Genomic DNA, 17132 nt, shown 5'->3' on the forward strand with positions numbered 1-17132 from the left:
TTGAAGCTCTCCCCAAAGCCCAGTCACTCAGGGAGACTGGGTCCTGCCTCTTTGGTGCAGAGTCAGCTTCCAATTCCAGAAGTTGACATGACATCACCGGACATCGGGGCAGCTGCAACCGGGGGTCATGCCACTCACAGGCACATTTGGAAATGCAAGGTATTTGAACAGCCTTATTTCTAAGGATTATATCGATCTACCCACTAAACATTGTAGTGGACAACCTATTTAACTGTTCACAATAACAGTAACAACCGCCTCCAAGACTTCCTGAATATCCCCCATCCTCTGGAATTCTGTACCCCAACACGTCCGGTTATCCACCATATTTGGATCCTCCAAACGGAACCTGAAAACCCATCTGTTCAGGAAAGCTTACAGCCTGCAATGACCACATGGCCACCTCAACATCATCGGAGCTACTGTAACCCCCCAACGTACTGTCTCGTTCCCCATAGGGTCCCGTTTCACTTAGCGACGCACCAGCGATCCCGACAATGATACGACCTGGTAGGGATCGCTGGTGCATCGCTAAATGATCGCTAGTAAGCTGCCAAACAGGCAGATCTCTTCAGCAGCGATCCAGCGATCAAACACAACGATGCATGCTGGCCAGCGGGACGCCGACAACGAAAAAATGGCCCAGGACATTCCTGCACGATCAGCGATATCCAGCAGGGGGGCCCGGTCACTGCTGCATGTCACATGTAGCAAGATCGCAGGCGAGATCGCTGTTGCATCACAAAATCGGTGACGCTAGCGATCTCGCTATGTGAGACGGGGTCTATAATCCTGTAGAATGTAACCCCACAAGGGCAGGGTCCTCTTCTCTCTGTACCAGTCTGTCATTGTTAGTTTTGTTTACTGTAAGTGATATTTGTATTTTGATGCATGTAACCCTGTCTCATGTACACCACCATGGAATTAATGTTGCTATATAAATAATAATAGTAATAACTGGTTGCCACCTATTTCTCACCTGTTATGCCTTCTCTGCTAATCAAAACAAAATAAAGTCTGCATTAGTTATCAGTTAAATAACTATCATGCATGCTTACTTTATGGTATAAAATATAAGTAATATATATGCACAATCTTTGTAAAGCAGATACACCTATAGAAGTTCATATGCCAATGTATTGTGCCACCATATTTTCTCCTACAATATTTTTTTACTTTCTCATGTATTCATACAGAATATTTTTTGTTCTTCCCAACACAATTGAAGATACAAAAAGTCATAATTATAGATCGAGAAAATAGGGGGGGAAGCCAGCACTGCTTAAGGTTAGGACGCATAAATTAGAGTGCATATGCACATAATGTCTAGCTGTATTCAAAAATGAGATATTTAGCAAAAAAAATTGATCAATTCAATTGAGCCACCCCGCCATGCCAAGGCAATCTCATATGGGGGGTCCTACTCTATATATTTTTAATAAATGCTGTGCCATTACGGCCTCCTAAATACACTTAGAGCATGACCACATCAAGTGCAATCTGTACCTGAACATTTACTGGATCGCTCCCATGAAGCCAGATGAAGCAAGTGCAGATGAAGGCCAACCAGGTCTGAACACAGACATATCAGGAATGGCCTCCACACATTGCCTGACCAGCAAACATAGATGAAGGGCGATGTTGGTCCAGACACAGGTGCACAATTAAATAAAGCTTGGGGCAGGGTGGGGCTGCCGTGTGTGTGCACAGCAGCCTAATCCATCACAATGAACACAGAAAATTATGGTAGACATAACCAAGCGTGCACGGCAACAGTGGTGGTCAGCCACAAACCAACAACAAGAAAATAGGGGGGGAAGCCAGCACTGCTTAAGGTTAGGACGCATAAATTAGAGTGCATATGCACATAATGTCTAGCTGTATTCAAAAATGAGATATTTAGCAAAAAAATTGATCAATTCAATTGAGCCACCCCGCCGCGCCAAGGCAATCTCATATGGGGGGACCTACTCTATATATTTTTAATAAATGCTGTGCCATTACGGCCTCCTAAATACACTTAGAGCATGACCACATCAAGTGCAAACTGTACCTGAACATTTACTGGATCGCTCCCATGAAGCCAGATGAAGCAAGTGCAGATGAAGGCCAACCAGGTCTGAACACAGACATATCAGGAATGGCCTCCACACATTGCCTGACCAGCAAACATAGATGAAGGGCGATGTTGGTCCAGACACAGGTGCACAATTAAATAAAGCTTGGGGCAGGGCGGGGCTGCCGTGTGTGTGCACAGCAGCCTAATCCATCACAATGAACACAGAAAATTATGGTAGACATAACCAAGCGTGCACGGCAACAGTGGTGGTCAGCCACAAACCAACAACAAGAAAATAGGGGGGGAAGCCAGCACTGCTTAAGGTTAGGACGCATAAATTAGAGTGCATATGCACATAATGTCTAGCTGTATTCAAAAATGAGATATTTAGCAAAAAAATTGATCAATTCAATTGAGCCACCCCGCCGCGCCAAGGCAATCTCATATGGGGGGGTCCTACTCTATATATTTTTAATAAATGCTGTGCCATTACGGCCTCCTAAATACACTTAGCGCATGACCACATCAAGTGCAATCTGTACCTGAACATTTACTGGATCGCTCCCATGAAGCCAGATGAAGCAAGTGCAGATGAAGGCCAACCAGGTCTGAACACAGACATATCAGGAATGGCCTCCACACATTGCCTGACCAGCAAACATAGATGAAGGGCGATGTTGGTCCAGACACAGGTGCACATGTTATGCGTTCTGACCACTGGCAGTGCTGGCTCTTCTCTCTTTTTATTGCAAATTGGTTTTGTGGCTGACCACCACTGTTGCCGTGCACGCTGGGTCATGTTCGCCATCTTTTCTGTGTTTATTGTGATTGATCTAGGCTGCTGTGCACACTCACGGCAGCCCCGCCCTGCCCCAGGCTTTATTTATTTTTGCATCCATGTCTGAGCCTGCATTGCCCTTCATCTGTGTTTGCTGGTCAGGGAGTGTGTGGAGGTCAAACCTGAGATGTCTGTGTTTAGACCTGGTTGGCCTTCATCTGCACCTGCTCCATCTGGCTGCACGGGAGTGATGCAGATATGCTTCAGGTATGGATTGCATTTGATATGGTCTTGCTTTTAAAACATTTAGGAGGCCGCAATGGCACAGTGAATAAATAAAAATGTAGAGTAGGACCCCCCATATGAGATTGCCTTGGCGTGGCGGGGTGGCTCAATATATTGATCAATATTTTGCTAAATGTCTCATTTTGAATGCAGTAAGATATGTGCATATGCACCTCATGTTATGCGTTCTGACCACTGGCAGTGCTGGCTCTTCTCTCTTTTTATTTCATAATTATAGATCCATACAACACAGATCTCTCCATGTGTTCGTTTTTTTATTACTATTTTACCAGCTTTATACTGCAAGCCTTCATATATAGTAAAATCAAAGCATCACACACAATTTTAAGACTCTGCTTTTGATTTTGGGAAGCTAGTTTTAAGTTTTACGAAAAAAAGCTTATATTTAATATATGAGTATTTCTGGGGGGTTTTTTTTCATTGAAAAAAATTGAATCAATAACTTTGCCCTCAGGATGTTCCTGTTCCTCACTGTTAGTTCAAATCAAATACCTTTCTTGATGCCAGACAGAAGTATTCAATCCTGAAAATAATAAACTACAGATCTCTGAGTAAAGAGTGTAGTGCTTCCTTTGTTCAACTTTAACACCATTGAACCTTCCATAAAATGGTAAGTAATTTAAATGACAGCTCGTCCTAATCGTTTGCCGTGGACAGGCAGCTCTCTGAAGAAACACAACTCTGTAGACCTGTGACTCAACTGACAGAGGAGCTGAATCATAAGCACACATACTGCCAGTGAAGAGCTGTGACATGAGAAGAAATCTACTTGACTGACTGCATATGGAGGACCGAAGCTGGAGAAAAAAAATCATATGTGCTCTGTTAACCTTGGAAAAGCCATATCTTCTGATGCCATGACTTTTCTCCTTGGCTCATAGAAGTACGTGTACTTACAATAATGCTCCTCTATCAGTTGAGACACAGGTCTTGGGAGCTATGTTTTTTCAGACTCCAACCCATCCTGACATGTGATTAGGACAGGCCTCTGTTTGAAATACATGACGCAGGACAATTTATTACATCCATGGAGAACACTCTGTAAAGCTACAAGAGATTTACATTCTAGTGCTTGGTCACATTGTGTATCCTAATCTGTCAATTGGGAACAGTAAAGGAGCCTCATCTTTTGCTATTAAATAGCCATAAGCTATTATTAAACTCATCAATACGCTCAAAGGTATTGCAATAGAAATCTCTCTTTTTGATGTTTTCCCAATGAAACCTGAATGGTCAGAATGCTTACATAGATATAACCAGCTGCCCAATATGTCAGTATTTCAATAACAGGTGCACGCTATAATAACAGTATGTACAAAATATAAATATTATTACCGCTTCCTTGCAGAGTTTCATAACCGGTAATGAGTAAAACTAAAACTCCAGTTTACAAACAGGTATATTTACAACCGTACGCACACAACATTGCTTTTAGCTGAGGCGACCTCAATTGGATGTGGTTAAGTCTGTGTACAATGGGTGAGAAGAATGGTCTTCATTGATTAGTAGAAAAGGGGAAATGTGTCTTCCTGCACTTGTGAAAGTTGTGTGTGGGTGTTAGGCAGGGCTCGGAGGAGGAAGTTAGGACTTCCTCTCAATACCTGAGGAGTACAGCTGCTTGGAAGAATCATTACTTCCCCCACTGTCACTGGACAGGATATCCTCATGGGTAAGAATGTGCTGACTGAAGCATTGCAAGGACTCCGCATACTGAATGGGAATTCCTCACTACATGTCTGCTCACTAACCTCAGCACTAACACATGATCATCTCAGTGTGTCAGTGATGGTCACTATGATTCAAAACTGATGACATGGGGAAGAAAGTTGACCTAAAATTACTTTGCATTGAAATGTCGCTTTGTTTCAGAATCTATTCTTCTAAACCACATTCATGGTGTGTTCCTGAAACAGTGGTCCATCTCGTAATGTAGAATTGCTCCTTACATCAGCTGATGAAGCAGGTCATCTTTACGCAGTATAAAAGATTGTAGAGGTTGATAAAGGAAGTGCATTAGCAGATAAAATACAGAGAAAAAACTGAAATTCTGGACTCACTGCTAAAATACTCTACGGTGAGCCGTACACATAAAAAAGTTAGAATTAGTAATGTATTTGATATTTCATAGTGTTAATTTATTGTCTGAATGTATACAATAGCGCTTCCAAAAATCATAAGTTTGAGATACCAGAGTGCCCGTTAGATATCCCTACAACCAGTCTGGCAGTGTCGGCAGCCGGACTCTCCTGGCCTGTAGCCGTCACCGTCTGTGACTTGTACATAGGTGTGGGTGTTACCACGTGATGCAGCCTGCGTTGGTACTACCTGCCGGAAGGAGGCCCGGGTGGGATTCGCCAGATTACTGGTTTTGAGAGCCAGTTGTGATTTCTACCAGCTGAACTGGGAGAATGTTTATATCCATCTCAAGATCTGTGGTTGTTTTCAGTGAATATAGAGAGAGTGACCTAACTCTTCAAAATACAAGAAAAGAAAAATGTCATTATTGTGCTTTCTCCTTCTTGTTGCCCCACATACTTCCTCCGAAGACGCAAATCACAGTGCTCACCCCAAAAAAACCTAAAGTAGCCTATGCCATAGTGTGCCGCGCCAAAAATGCTACTTAATTCAGGGACTGGAGTAGCATTTCTGCTTACAAAAATGACATCATTTTTGTAATAAATTTGACGCTCGGGTATACCTACACCCTGTCCCATCACAGCTCCCTCCATTTTGCAGAGCTGAATCATGTTGGCATGATTAATGCCAAAAATTGCAATGTTTTGTAACTCCACATTGTGCCAAAAATTGTAGCTTTTCGAGGTGTTCTGGCTAAAACATTGAATCGCCCCCTAAGTACCTGACATAAAAGCCACAACAGTACCTACGCAACACTACAATCAAAGCGATTACTTTACTCTGCTCATAATTTCTGTATGTAAAAGCATCAAAATATCTGAAAATGTCAAATATATTTCATGCAATTAAATGAATTGTGAAAATGATGTGTGCAGGCAGCGCTCTGAAAACCTCTCTGCATGCCAACACAGATATAATAAAGAGAAAGAAGATGAATCGGTGTGGTCTCATAGGTGCCTACATTTTCTTGCAGTTCTTCTTGCCGTCTGGGGTTTCTGTAGTTCCTCCTCCGGTTACTTGTTCTCTTTCTCGTGTGCCCGTTCCTTTTTGTTGGTATGGTAAATGAAATCCATATGTTGCGCACACTGTATAGATTAGGTCATCTGTATGCGCGATTCTACTTCAATATATACAACGGTGTAAAGGCAAGGTCTGTTTCTCATAGGAGTTCCTGCTCGCAAACTAATTTGGCACTTGTTCCCCTTATAATCCAGAAAACCTGTCTACTTTTTCAGTTCCCTTGTGTTTTCTTACAATTACTTGTGTTTTAATTCTCATATGTACGGTACATTAAAATTAGCCAGGTGCTCACTAATCTGATACGTAATGTAAAATCAATGCAATTTTTAAAAGTTTTTATATCTCTAAATTCAGTTATAATATTACCAGAAAGAAAAATGGGCATGGTTGATGTTCTGACCCAATCTCACTGTATTTGCATAAGAATTATACATGGCAGAATCTGCATGATTGGCAGCAGAGTTCACACACCGCTTGTCTTGACATCCACACACATATTTTTTTCAATCACATCAGTTGTTCTGTTAAAGGGTTATTCATCTTTTTTTCCTCATACCTAAATGCATGTATTTTGGGCTGGAAATATTTGCCCCTGAATTTCATTACAAATGATGCTTTTAACGGCTCTTTGTTTCCGTACACATTCAACTTTGATGTGATCTGTGCTCATAAATCAGTAGGGAGGAGGTCACAAAAAGACAGATATATAATAGTTTAAAACATTCCCATCAGACTATCATAGCGGACTCACTGACAGATTCTCAGTTAACTCATTCTTCAAGCAGCAATAGACAGTTACAAAACAAAGGTTATATCAGGGAAACTTGCAATATTTTTAATAAAACCTAAGTGCAAAAATGAATTTTAGCCCAAACTAAATTCATTAAAGTCCTGTCATTCATGCATCACCTGCTTTTCTCCTATTTGAAAAGTAAAAGAAATGAAGCTAGCTTCTCCTAGAAAATCAAACACACATGCAACATGTCAGTGTAAAACAAAAAAGCCTACTGTACCTCCATGCAGCTTTTGTACACCACATATGGTATACATCTTGGCCCTTATTTTTCAATTTTTCTTTTCTCCACCTTTCTCCCCTGTCCACTCAGCTAATATAATTCCATGGGACCGCTAATGTGCTAGACATAATAGCTGCAGGTAATCTTTCACTTATTGGTTTCTTAGACCCAGTGATCTAATAAAGTACGGTAAGTTCAGGGTTTGTGTGACATGAATTAAAGAGGTCTAATACAGACTCCACTCTTGTTTTAAGTTTTGCCTGGTATTGCAGCTCAGCCCTTTTCAAGTAAAGGTATAATACACATTCATGCTTAGATACACTTACAAGCTCCTATACATACGTAATAGCACTGACCGGCACAGACAGAAGAGGCCCCTGTGCGAAAATAGTATATGGGCCCTTAGCAGTCCAATAGTTTATCATAATCTACAATTTCATCTGCTTTGGAGGGGAGAGTGGCCCCCTTACCTCTTGGGCCCCTGTGCAACTGCTCAGGTTCCATCAATGATATATCCGCCCCTGTGTTAGATGTGGTACAATTTGAGAGGTCAGGTGACATACTCTAATGAAGGTATACATTTTCTGATATGCATAGACCTAAAGTGTTGGCACTCCTGAAATTGTTTTAGAAAATTAAGTAGTTCTCCCATAAAATTATCACAACTTCCCAGGTTTTGTTATGCACGTTTATTTCCTTTGGGTGTATTGGAACCCCACAAAGAAAAAGAGCAAATCGGACATAATTTTATACAGAACCTCCAAAATGGGCCTGACAAAATTGTTGCCACCTTTCCAAAATTTGGATAAACAACTTTGTTTCAAGCATGTGATGCTCATTCAAACTCACCTGTGGCCAGTGAAAGGTGTGGGCAATATGAAATCACAACTAAAACCAGATAAAAAGGGGAGAAGTTGACTTAATCTTTGCATAGTGTGTCTGTGTGTGCCACATTAAACATGGAGAACAGAAAGAGGAGAGGAGAACTGTCTGAGGACTTGAGAACCAAAATTGTTGAAGAATATCAACAATCTCAAGGTTACAAGTCCTTCTCCAGAGATCTTGATGTTCCTTTGTTCATGCTGCGCTACATAATAAAGAAGTTTACAACCCATGGCACTGTATCTGAATACAACGAGGGTTTATACAACCAACTTACTAAGAAAAACCCTATTTATATAACTTTTAATAAGTGTTTTACTAAAATGCAATAATCCAGATGTCCGCTATAAAGTAACACCTAACTATAATGGGCTATAAATATTGCTGGGAAGGAATAATGGCAAGAGGCCTAGAAAGAAAAGAACGCAATGCCTACAGTCAAACATGGGGGAGTTTCAAAGATGTTTTGAGTTGGTTTTGCGGCCTCTGGCACTGGGTGACTTGAGTTTGTGCAAAGCATCATGAAATCTGAAGATTACCAACGAATTTTGGGTTGCAATGTGTAGTGCCCAGTGTCAGAGCGCTGAGTTTGTATACTAGTTCATGTGTCTTTCCAGCAGCTCAATGCGAGGAGGCACCCTTCAAATATGAAAGTCCTGGAGCAGTTTGCAAAAGAAGAGTGGTCCAAAATTCTAGTTGAGACATGTAAGAAGCTTGATGATGTTTATAGGAAGCGATTTATTGCAAATATTTTTTCCAAAAGGTGTGCAACCAAATATTAAGATGAAGCTGCCAATAATTTTGTCTGGCCCATTTTTGGGATTGTGTGTGAAATTATGTCCAATTTGCCTTTTTTCTTTTTTTTAACGTTGTTCCAATACACACACAGAAATAAACGTGTATAACAAAACATGTGTAATTGCAATAATTTTCTGAGAGTAATACTTCATTTTCTGGAACAATTTAAAGGGTGCCAACATTTTCGGTTAGGACTATTTATTTTGCAAGAAGCAAATTTTGGATCACGCTCTTATACCTAGACATAGTGTGTAATGCATACAGTTAGGTACATATATATTTGGACAGAGACAACATTTTTCTAATTTTGGTTCTAGACATTACCACAATGAATTTTAAACAAAACAATTGAGATGCAGTTGAAGTTCAGACTTCCAGCTTTCATTTGAGGGTATCCACATTAAAATTGGATGAAGGGTTTAGGAGTTTCAGCTCCTTAACATGTGCCACCCTGTTTTTAAAGTGACCAAAAGTAATTGGACAATTGACTCCAAGGCTATTTCATGGACAGGTGTGGGCAATCCCTTCGTTATATCATTCTCAATTAAGCAGATAAAAGGCCTGGAGTTGATTTGAGGTGTGGTGCTTGCATTTGGAAGGTTTTGCTGTGAAGGAAACATGTGGTCAAAGGAGCTCTCCATGCAGGTGAAACAAGCCATCCTTAAGCTGCAAAAACAGGAAAAACCCATCCGAGAAATTGCTACAACATTAGGAGTGGCAAAATCTACAGTTTGGTACATCCTGAGAAAGAAAGAAAGAAAGAAAGCACTGGTGACCTCATCAATGCAAAAAGACCTGGGCACCCATGGAAAACAACAGTGGTGGATGATCGCAGAATAGTCTCCATGGTGAAGAGAAACCCCTTCACAACAGCCAACCAAGTGAACAACACTCTCCAGGAGGTAGGCGCATCAATAGCCAAATCTACCATAAAGAGAAGACTGCATGAAAGTAAATACAGAGGGTTCACTGCACGGTGCAAGCCACTCATAAGCATCAAGAATCAAAAGGCTAGACTGGACTTTGCTAAAAAACATCTAAAAAAGCCAGCACAGTTCTTTGGACAGATGAAACCAAGATCAACCTCTACCAGAATGATGGAAAGAGAAAAGTATGGCGAAGGCGTGGTACAGCTCATGATCCAAAGCATACCACATCATCTGTAAAACACGGCGGAGGCAGTGTGATGGCTTGGGCATGCATGGCTGCCAGTGGCACTGGGTCACTAGTGTTTATTGATGATGTGACACAGGACAGAAGCAGCCAAATTAATTCTGAGGCATTCAGAGCCATAGTGTGTGCTCAGATCCAGCCAAATGCAGCCAAACTGATTGGTCGTCGTTTCATACTACAGATGGACAATGACCCAAAACATAAAGCCAAAGCAACCCAGGAGTTTATTAAAGCAAAGAAGTGGAATATTCTTGAATGGCCAAGTCAGTCACCTGATCTCAACGCAAATGAGCATGCATTTCACTTGTTAAAGACTAAACTTCAGACAGGCCCACAAACAAACAGCAACTGAAAACCACCGCAGTGAAGGCCTGGCAGAACATCAAAAAGGAGGAAACACAGTGTCTGATGATGTCCTTGAGTTCAAGACTTCAGGCAGTCATTGCCAACAAAGGATTTTCAACCAAGTACTAGAAATGAAAATTTTATTTACAATTATTTAATCTGTCCAATTACTTTTGGTCCCTTTAACAACAGGGTGGCACATGTTAAGGAGCTGAAACTCCTAAACCCTTCATCCAATTTTAATGTGGATACCCTCAAATGAAAGCTGAAAGTCTGAACTTCAACTGCATCTGAATTGTTTTGTTTAAAATTGATTGTGATAATGTCTAGAACCAAAAGTAGAAAAATGTTGTCTGTCCAAATATATATGGACCTAACAGTATGAATGTGAGACCAATTAATGTATTTGGTGTGTAGCATTAGTGTTTTTCTTATCATATATGTGTATAACCTGCTGCAGGCGGTTCCTGTGTCTGATCTTATATCTCCTGTCCTTTAATTACTATAGTGGAGTTTTCTTCTTTTGAACTAGTTTCCTGAAGCTACATATAGATAATTAATATTTCCTTATGTTATGGGTATTACTATTCATATATATTAATGATTTGATTGCAAAGTATAGAATAAAATATATAATGTTATCAGTTCTGGATCAAAGCCGACTCCAAGAGCATTATGTTGCAAGTCACGCTCAGCCGTTCATATGAAGCCGAAGTAAGAATCGTCCTCCGTGATATTTACAGTAAATAATTCCATATTAACCAACTGAGCACAGTGATGGATTTCAGAAAAGATGGCAACAATGGAGCATTATAAATATCAGGGTGTTAAAAAAACATGACTTTTTTGTGATCATTCCAGTAAATGGAAAAGATAGACATGGCCATGTAATATTTTTAGTACTCGGTATACAAGAAACTAGAGAAAAGATGCATGCTGAAAAATAGGGATCTCCAAAGGGAAAGCAAAAAACGACTTTATAACAACACAGGCAAAAAACAATTAAAAATCCAAGAAATGGTTAAATAAGTTATTCCCTAAATATACCAATAAGAATCCCCCATACATATTTGTCTAGATATTTAAGTCTGCTGTATCTCTAGCTTGATATACTTTATTTTGTACATTATCTGAACCCTGTCGGTTCTATGTCTCGGCTTTGATTGACATGAAGGGCCACATATTAATCATTCATTAAGAGCGATGTATGGAGGATTGTTATTGCCATATTGAGGGCATAACTTGTTATTTACCCACTTCTTGTTTTTTTAATTGTTTCTAAAAAATTTTTTGCATGTGTGGTTATCAATAAAATCATTTTTTTGCTTTACTTTTGGTGATCCCTCTTTTTCAGCATGCATCTTTTTTCTAGTTTCTTGTATACATTGTGTTCTAGCATGCTTTAGGTGATCCCTCTTTTATTCTCTTTTTTTTCCACCTGATGGTGCCCTCCTTTCTTCGTTATCCCTATTTTTAATACTCCGGATGCAAGATATTGAGGTATTTTCTGTGAATAAAACTAGATAGGCACATTTTATTTAATATGTCAAAATTACGCATGTGTTAGACTAGTTTCACACTAGCGTTTTTTAACGGTGCGCTTCGTGCGCAATAGAAACGCATGCAAAAAAAGCATCATGCATTTTGCATACGTTTGCCTTTTTTAGGCGCATGCGTTTTAACCAGTTTCTAGCCATGTCAACTCTTAAAACGCAGGCGATTTTAAACGCAGGCGTGCGCTTGTCCATGCACACGCCTGCGTTCCCATAGACTGTAATGTGATTTTTGTGGCGCTTTCCGTGCGCAAGCGTGCACATGCGTTTTTTTTTACACAGGTTGGACGGACCAAAAATGCAACAGGTTGCGTCCAGCGCGCCTAGGCGCACACTTCAAAGAACCGCATGCTCACGAAAACGAATACGTGCACGTGCAAACGCTAGACCATGCACCCCCATGTTAAACATAGGGGCGCATGCACATGGACGCGCACGATGCGCTGCGCTAAAAAACGCTAGTGTGAAACCAGCCTTAATGAGATTCCGTCAGTACGATAAACCCTCCTGAGCCGTCTATATGGGCCTGTAGGTCATAGGAATCTGAATAAAAGGTTACCTTGGTATCTGCTATCTCATGTCTTAATCCAGAGAAATCCACGTTTTTCCTATTATGTAAATAAGCTGTTAAGATCTTTGGGTGGGAGAATCTGCCTTCAGAGCTTATTTTAAATGAAACGTGTGTCACCAGTGTGAGACATGTAATGACTGACAGTCTGCTCTCTGGTCCATGTCTCACACTGGTAACTCCTCCTTTTAATTAAAATAAGCTCTGGATGTGGATTCTTGGGGAGATCTATGTCCAGTTCATAGATCTTTAACAACTCAATTACATATTAAGAAAAATGAGGATTTCTCTGGTATAAGCCATCGTTTCACAGATATCGAGATCATTTTATTCAGTTTTTTATGACATACATGACCATATGGACGGCTTAGGACGGCTGATCCTAATGGCAGATTCTCGTTAAAGCCAAGAGCATCAACTCAAGTCTGCTTGAAAATACTGTCTGGTATTCTGTTTTAGGTTAGTAAGTGTGAAGATTATGAGAATTCATTGCTCTCAATGATGCTTCACATAAAACCTAATGGTACTTTCAATTCTAGTGCACTTCTGTAGATGTATTTTGTCAAATTCAATGTTGACCACCAAATAATTTCATGTACATGTGCAGAATATTCTAGAACTATAAGCAGGGCCGGACTGGGACTAAAATTCATCCCTAGCATTTGAAGTTACACAGGCCCACTAGTCACATGGTGACTATATAATATCTTGTACACTTGTAGGTTACAAGAAGTGATAGGAGATTAACTCGACTATATAACATGTAGTCACAGCTGTGCCAGTATTTCAGCTCAGTCCTATTTATTGCTTTTAGGTACAGTACTCTCAAAGCTCTGTCCCCTTTTGTACACACGGTGACCGAATTCCTGGCAGAACTGCTATCCATTGGGCAACCAGACCCCCTGGTCACCGCCGCCCCTATCATACCTCCCAACTTTTGAAGAAGGGAAAGAGGGAGAAAGACAGTGGCGTGCGCCGCTGCAAATTTTAGGCCACACCCTGGCCACATCCATTTCGCAACTAGTCACACCCATGTTCCTGCCCAACCGCACCCATTTAGCACTGCTGATCACACTGACTGGTACTGAGGGCACAGTGGCTGGCATTATGGACACACTTGGCACTAAGGAAGAGAGAAAACAGAGAGAGAAAAAGAAAACAGAAAGAAAGGAGAGCAAGAAAGAAAGAACAGAGAGAGAAAGAAAGAGGGGAAAGAAAGAGAGCACAGAGAGAGCAGAGAGAGAAAGAAAGAAGTAAAGAAAGAAAGAACAGAGAGAAAGAAAGAGGAAAGAAGAAGAAAGAGGGGAAAGAAAGAACAGAGAGAGAGAGAAAAAAGAAAGATTAGAGAGAGAAAGAAAACACAGAGAGAGAGAGAAAGAAAATGAGGGAAAGACAGAACAGAGAATGAGAAAGAAAGAACAGAGAAAGAAAGAAATAAAGAAAGATTCTATAGCAGCCCGGATCCCATTGTAGTGCCCACCTGAGCCTCCCGATGCAGGACATATCATGATCCGCTCGCATGGCCGGCATCCCCGATTCCAAGGCGATTCTGCTGTCTGCGCTGTCGGAGGAGGACGTGGTGATGGAACTGAAGCATTCCTAGTTCCGTCACAATCTCCTCATGAAATTCTCATTTCCGGTCAGCTTCCAGCATATCACTTCCGGTGGAACATCATGTGTGAGTTTTAAAATGCTCCTCGGGGCTCAGCCGTGTACTCCTGTGTCCGTGGGAAAAGCCCGCTTTGTATGCTTCGTACACACATGGCTCCGCTCCGTACATCCTGTACACATATGGCTCCACTCCATACACACACGGCTCCGCTCCGTATACCCCATACACACGTGGCTCCACTCCGTACACCAAGTACACACACGGCTCCGGTCCGTACACCTCGTACACGCGCGGCTCCTCTCCGTACACTCTGTACACACACGGCTCCGCTCCGTACACCTCGTACACACGCGGCTCCTCTCCGTACACCTCATACAAACACGGCTCCTCCCCGTTCACCTCGTACACACGCTGCTCTGCTCCGTATACCATGTACACACGGCTCCGGTCCGTACATCTCGTACACGCGCGGCTCCTCTCTGTACACCCCGTACACACGGCTCCTCTCCATACACCACGTACACACGCGGCTCCTCTCCATACACCTCGTACACGCGGCTCCGTTTTGTATACCTCGTACACGGCTTCGTTCTGTACACCTCATACACACGGCTCCTCTCCGTACACCTCGTACACATCCAGCTCCGCTCCGTACACCTTGCACACACACTGCTCCGCTCCGTACACCAAGTACACACATGGCTCCGGTCCGTACACCTCGTACACGCGCGGCTCCTCTCCGTACACCCCGTACACACACGGCTCCGCTCCGTACACCTCGTACACACGCGGCTCCTCTCCATACACCTCATACAAATGCGGCTCCTCCTCGTACACACGCGGCTCCGCTTCGAATACCAAGTACACACATGGCTCCGGTCCATACACCTCTTACACGCGCGGCTCCGCTCCGTACACCTCTTACACGCGCGGCTCCGCTCCGTACACCTCGTACACACGCGGCTTCTCTCCGTACACCTCATACACACACGGCTCCTCTCCGTACACCTCGAACACATCCAGCTCTGTACACCTCCTACACGCGCCGCACCTCTCCGTACACACATGGCTCCACCCCGTACACACACGCCTCCGCTCCGTACACCTCGTACACGCGCGGCTCCGCTCCGTACACCTCGTACACGCGCGGCTCCTCTCCGTACACCTCGTACACGTGCGGCTCCTCTCCGTACACCTCGTACACGCGCGGCTCCTCTCCGTACACCTCGTACACGCGCGGCTCCTCTCCGTACACCTCGTACACGCGCGGCTCCTCTCCGTACACCTCGTACACGCGCGGCTCCTCTCCGTACACCTCGTACACGCGCGGCTCCTCTCCGTACACCTCGTACACGCGCGGCTCCTCTCCGTACACCTCGTACACGCGCGGCTCCTCTCCGTACACCTCGTACACGCGCGGCTCCTCTCCGTACACCTCGTACACGCGCGGCTCCTCTCCGTACACCTCGTACTCGCGCGGCTCCTCTCCGTACACCTCGTACTCGCGCGGCTCCTCTCCGTACACCTCGTACTCGCGCGGCTCCTCTCCGTACACCTCGTACTCGCGCGGCTCCTCTCCGTACACCTCGTACACGCGCGGCTCCTCTCCGTACACCTCGTACACGCGCGGCTCCTCTCCGTACACCTCGTACACGCGCGGCTCCTCTCCGTACACCTCGTACACGCGCGGCTCCTCTCCGTACACCTCGTACACGCGCGGCTCCTCTCCGTACACCTCGTACACGCGCGGCTCCTCTCCGTACACCTCGTACACGCGCGGCTCCTCTCCGTACACCTCGTACACGCGCGGCTCCTCTCCGTATACCTCGTACACACACAGCTCTGCTACATCTACCCTGTAAACCAGCACAATATAAATGTTTTTGAACACATTTTCAGTATTTTGCTGTATATTAGCTGCCAATTATTAATTAGCAATTTTTAATGCGGTCTCCTTCCTTTGGCGCATTCAGTGTATTATTGGCAAATACTTATGATATTTTTGCTGTTGTTGATCTCTTGTCATGTTTACAAAAATTGACTTATAAAATGTATATTTAATTTAGTAAAAATCCATTCCAGGTGACGAATGCCCCGATAATATGTTAATCATATTTGCCTCCATATATAATATTTATTTTTTATAAAACGCCTAATGCTGATTGTCTGATGGAAGGAAATAATGAACGAGATAAATGATTTTCAATGTGATAGTGACATTCTAGAAAAGACAAATAGCACTATGCTTTCCTCATACCACATCATCTACAAGGTTTTAACTTGTCCTGAGCCATTTTTTCTATCCTGGTGCCTAAATTAACTTATATTTCACCTTTCTCCTTACCCTTTTATAGTAAATTGAGTTTGCAAAGTCATTTGTGACTACTTTGCTATGTATCTATCTTATACCAGAAGCTTCTACCCTTATAGTGTCATTAAAATGTTCATTGATGATGGAATTGACCAGTCATACTTACAAACAATAGTTAACTGCCTTCATGTATGGTTTATTGTTCCTCTATGAAAGTGTAAAATGCAGTGGTATCTCTAGTTTACGGTAATTTAATGGCCATTGTTTTGTAGTCTACTAAATCTGTTGGATTTTGTAGCTAAATGAAATTGTTAAAAAAAATCAAATGAAATATTTAATTTGAGACACAAAGCAGATTTTTCTGCTGCAGATTTGTTTCATGCAAATTATGGTATGGATTTATTTGTCTATTTCTGATAACATTTATTGTGGATTTTTTCCAGCACTTCTTATTGTAATAGCCCAGAGCTGAAATCGCAGTTCTGCACGTTGTCACTGCTAACCATCCACAATTTTTCAATGAACCCAGCATTTACCTTAATCTGGAACAATTGGTCAATTACATTACAGATATT

At 42.4% G+C, this 17132-nt stretch overlaps 1 protein-coding gene across 2 annotated transcripts in view; it reads left to right on the plus strand.

Moving 5' to 3' along the window:
• BCL2 (BCL2 apoptosis regulator) overlaps window positions 1-17132 on the plus strand; it is a 283465-nt gene that overhangs the window by 236549 nt on the left and 29784 nt on the right. The gene's annotated exons all lie outside the window — the stretch shown is intronic.

Source organism: Dendrobates tinctorius, unplaced genomic scaffold, assembly GCF_039654945.1.
Source record: "Dendrobates tinctorius isolate UK_male_01 unplaced genomic scaffold, ASM3965494v1 ptg000163l, whole genome shotgun sequence".
Taxonomy (NCBI): domain Eukaryota; kingdom Metazoa; phylum Chordata; class Amphibia; order Anura; family Dendrobatidae; genus Dendrobates; species Dendrobates tinctorius.